This window comes from Pan troglodytes, chromosome X (assembly GCF_028858775.2).
Source record: "Pan troglodytes isolate AG18354 chromosome X, NHGRI_mPanTro3-v2.0_pri, whole genome shotgun sequence".
Classification (NCBI taxonomy): Eukaryota; Metazoa; Chordata; class Mammalia; order Primates; family Hominidae; genus Pan; species Pan troglodytes.
In genome coordinates, this window is record NC_072421.2 from 138,759,400 (window position 1) to 138,764,482 (window position 5,083).

General features: G+C 39.5%; 1 pseudogene; it reads right to left on the minus strand.

Annotated features, from left to right (window-relative positions):
* Window positions 1-1,261: 1,261 nt before the first annotated feature.
* Window positions 1,262-2,153, minus strand: LOC739999 (RNA-binding motif protein, X-linked 2-like; annotated as a pseudogene).
* Between the last annotated feature and the right edge of the window lie 2,930 nt (window positions 2,154-5,083).

Below are 5,083 nucleotides of genomic sequence, written 5' to 3' on the forward strand. Positions count from 1 at the left end.
CCCCCATGTTTTGATGGGGTTGTTTTTTTCTTGTAAATTTGCTTACTGAGTGGGCAAAAACTGGAAGCATTCCCTTTGAAAACCAGCACAAGACAAGGATACCCTCTCTCACCACTCCTATTCAACATTATATTGGAAGTTCTGGCCAGGGCAATCAGGCAAGAGAAAGAAATAAAGGTATTCAAATAGGAAGAGAGGAAGTCAAAGTGTCTCTGTTTGCAGATGACATGATTGTATATGTAGAAAACCCCATCGTCTCAGCCCAAAATCTCCTTAAGCTGATAAGCAACTTCAGCAAAGTCTCAGGATACAAAATCAATGTGCAAAAATCACAGGCATTCCTATACACCAATAATAGTCAAACAGAGAGCCAAATCATGAGTGAATTCCCATTAGCAATTGCTACAAAGAGAATAAAATACCTAGGAATACAAATTACAAGGGATGTGAAGGACCTCTTCAAGGAGAACTACAAACCACTGCTCAAGGAAATAAGAGAGGGTACAAACAAATGGAAAAATATTCCATGCTCATGGATAGGAAGAGTCAATATCGTGAAAATGGCCATACTGCCCAAAGTAATTTATAGATTCAGTGCTATCCCCATCAAGCCAACATTGACTTTCTTTACAGAATTAGAAAAACTACTTTAAATTTCACATGGAACCAAAAAAGTGCCCGTATAGCCAAGACAATCCTAAGCAAAAAGAACAAAGCTGGAGGCATCATGCTACCTGACTTCAAACTATACTACAAGGCTACAGTAACCAAAATAGCATGGTACTGGTACCAAAACAGATATGTAGACCAATGGAACAGAACAGAGGCCTCAGAAATAACACCACACACCTACAACCATCTGATCTTTGACAAACCTGACAAAAAAGAGCAATGGGGAAAAGATTCCCTATTTAATAAATGGTGTTGGGAATACTGGCTAGCCATATGCAGAAAACTGAAACTGGATCCCTTCCTTACACCTTATACAAAAATTAACTCAAGATGGATTAAAGACTTAAACATAAGACCTAAAATTGTAAAAACCCTAGAAGAAAACCTAGGCAATACCATTCAGGATATAGGCATGGGCAAAGACTTCTTGACTAAAACAGCAAAAGCAATGGCAACAAAAGCCAAAACTGACAAATGGGATCTAATTAAACTAAAGAGCTTCTGCACAGCAAAGGAAACCATCATCAGAGTGAACAGGCACCCTACAGAATGGGAGAAAATTTTTGCAGTCTATCCATCTGACAAAAGGCTAATATCCAGAATCTACAAAGAACTTAAATTCGGCTCCTACTTTTACTTCTATGACTACGCCCTTCAGAACACCCATTGTACTGGCTAGAATGTGTGTCTGAGCTCCGCCCTCTGTCCCTATTCCTGGTCTTTTCTTCTCTTGCCTCCCTCCCGCTTGAGGACTTGTGCTCATGCTTGGGTTTCTCTTTCTTCAGGTCCCTCTCTAGGTCCTCTGCTCCACCAGAGTAGGCAGTCCTGGCCTTAGGGAGCTTCGTCCCCTCCCTGGGCTCTGACTTCTGAGCTCTCTCTGAGTTCTTGCTGCTGTGCTACTCAGGGCCAGGGTCATCCTTTTCTTTCACTGTCTTGCTTCTGGGTGATGAAAGAGGATGGTTGCTCTGCCTGTACCTCCCGGCCAATTTTCTCTTTTTCTTTCTTTTTTTTTCCTTTTTGTCATTTTTGTGCTTTTTTGTTGGTTTTTCATTTTCAGAGCTCAGACAAACTTGGTGAGGGAGTACAAGCCCTACAGCCCTTCTCTTGGAGCTCTTTGGTCACATTATCCATTTCTTCTGAGTCCTTAGCAGTCCAATAGTTAGACACATGATCCACTCGGATAGTTCTTCCTTTGATCTTGATCCCATTAAAATTGTCAATGGCCAGAATTGTGCTCCTCTGGCCTTCATAGCAGAGGAAACAGAATCCTTTGGATTTCCCAGTCTTCTTATCCCGCATGAGATTGATGTTAACAATCTCCCATATTGTGAGAACACACAGATGATGTCCCCTTCAGTCAGTTCATAAGGAAGTCCTCCCAGGAAGATCCAGGCACTGTCCTTGTACTCGGAAGGCCAGGACATCTTATCGGCCATCCCAAGCTGGACCTCTCGCTCATTCAGCTAGTTGATCAGCTTCATCTTAACGGGTTCATCTCTGCGGGCTCGCACTCAGCGTTCAGGTATCAGAACAATCACTTTTATAACCTGTATGAAATAGAGTAAAGCACCAGCAAAACTGCAAGGGGACAAGTTTTAACTGTAACTGTGTCAGTTAAGGAGATAACTGATGGTTGGGAAAACAGAAAAGTATCTATGGGGTGAGGGGGCATAGGGACTCTAAGTAACAGGGGAGAGTCTTTTGGACAGAACTCAGCAGAAATTGTTCCTTTCTCCTACTTATATCCAACAGGGTAGCCATATTGCAAATATATTTTCCAGCAAATGTATTTTGCAGACAGCATTACCAGAACCAGTTTGCACTAAAGAGAGTTGCAATGCCAGCATTCCACAAATCTGCGAAGATAGCAACTAGAGTCATAGAAATATAAAGACAGGAGGTTGAGCAACTGCCATTATATGAAAAATCTCTTTGCAGTTAATATTTTGGAACTTAATGGGTAGACACTATAGACTAACTAGGGAGATCCCTCTCACTGTCTGGCAGCACTTCCCCTACAAATCTCTATATATTGCAATAAAAGCATTTATTCTGATCATAAGAATTATATGTGCTTATCATGGAAATTTGAAAAATACCTCAAAATATTAAAAAGGGGAACATTCTATCATCCAGTGATAATAGCTTGTGTACTGACGTGTATTCACCCAGCCTTTTCTTCCACTGAGAATGATGTATATGACTGTGTGTGTGTGTGTGTTTTAAAATCGATATCATATTCCAAAAACAAATCCCTTTTTTCACTTAATACATGAGAAACATTTCCCATGTCATTAAATATTCTTCAAAATTTCATTGTTAATGACTGCATAGTGTTCAGGTTTTCTGTATAACTGTTAAGCATTAGTATATGAAACATTTTTCTCTCTCTGTAATTATTACTTGCAATAGCTAATGCAATGAGATAGGAAAATTAAATATGTGGTATACATTATTATTTTTTTTTGAAAGGGAGTCTTGCTGTGTTGCCCAGGCTGGAGTGCAGTGGCACAATCTCAGCTCACTGGAACCTCCACCTCCCAGGTTCAAGCGATTCTCCTGCCTCAGCCTCCCGAGTAGCTGGGATTACAGGCGCCTGTCACCACACCCGGCTAATTTTTGTATTTTTTAGTAGAGACGGGGTTTCACCATGTTGGCCAGGCTGGTCTCAAACTCCTGTAATCCCAGCACTTTGGGAGGCCGAGGCAGGCAGTATACATTTTTGAATGTGGGACAAAATTAATATTATTTGAGAATATTATTATTTTATACCTAGAAAAACACAAAGTAACCCAGTAAATTAGCTATCAGGGTGAGAAAATTTAGTAAGTTGGCTAGAAAAAAGATTAGTTTTGTTTTATATTGACAATATACAATTAGAATTTGAAATGGAAAGAAAAAGAAATCACACTTCCAATTTCCACAAAAATGATAAAATAACAAGAAATACAGTTTTTGTTTGTTTGTTTGAGTCTCGCTCTGTCGCCCAGGCTGGAGTGTAGTGGCACAATCTTGGCTCACTGCAACCTCCGCCTCCCGGGTTCAAGTGATTCTCCTGCCTCAGCCTCCCGAGTAGCTGGGAGTACAGGCGTGTGCCACCATGCTCAGCTAATTTTTGTATTTTTAGTAGAGACAGGGTTTCACCATGTTGGCCAGGCTGATCTCAAACTCCTGACCTCAAGTGATCCGCCTGCCTCGGCCTCCCAAAGTGCTGGGATTACAGGCATGAGCCACCATGCCCGGCCAAGAAATACACTTTATAATGAAAAATTATAAAAGAACATATTGAAGCCATACCTGAATAAATGAACAGACATAGCATTGTCCTTGGAAGGAAGAAAATACTATAAAGATGTAATGTATTCCAAAATATAAATTAATTTTCTGTTGTTTGGATTGAATTTTCAAATATATAATATGTTTAATATGACATGAGATAAAATGAGACTATGTTGGTTTTTATGAAAATCATATTTGAGGGCTCTGGGGGTCACCTCCAGGCGTAAGGCAAGTGCCCTCCAGAACAGTTGACACTGAAGCACAAGACATCCATGTGAATGCTGATCTTTAATGAAATGTTGAAGGCCATAGAAAAAGCACATGAGCAGCAAATCACAGAATTAGACATAATGAATTGCATATTTTGAATTGCAATCAAAATGGTTTACTACTTGAATAGCAATCTAAGGTTAAAAAGCTACGATTTATTTATTTACTGATAGTTGACAGTGCTAATTCTCAGCTATAGAATTAGTTAATATATTAATGTTTCAATCAAAATCCAAGTGGATTTTTTTGCAATATAACAAATAAATTTAAAGTTAGATGACAGAAGAAATGTACAAGAAGCACCCAGATATTTTTTAAGAAGAATACTATGAAGGGAATTGACCTAACAGATAGCAAAGTACATTTTATTTTATTTTTTTTACATTTTTTTAATTATTATTATACTTTAAGTTTTAGGGTACATGTGCACAATGTGCAGGTTAGTTACATATGTATACATGTGCCATGCTGGTGCGCTGCACCCACTAACTCGTCATCTAGCATTAGGTATATCTCCCAATGCTATCCCTCCCCCCTCCCCCCACCCCACAACAGTCCCCAGAGTGTGATGTTCCCCTTCCTGTGTCCATGTGATCTCATTGTTCAATTCCCACCTATGAGTGAGAATATGTGGTGTTTGGTTTTCTGTTCTTGCGATAGTTTACTGAGAATGATGATTTCCAATTTCATCCATGTCCCTACAGAGAACATGAACTCATCATTTTTTATGGCTGCATAGTATTCCATGGTGTATATGTGTCACATTTTCTTAATCCAGTCTATCATTGTTGGACATTTGGCTTGGTTCCAAGTCTTTGCTATTATGAATAGTCCCGCACTAAACATTCGTGTGCATGTGTCT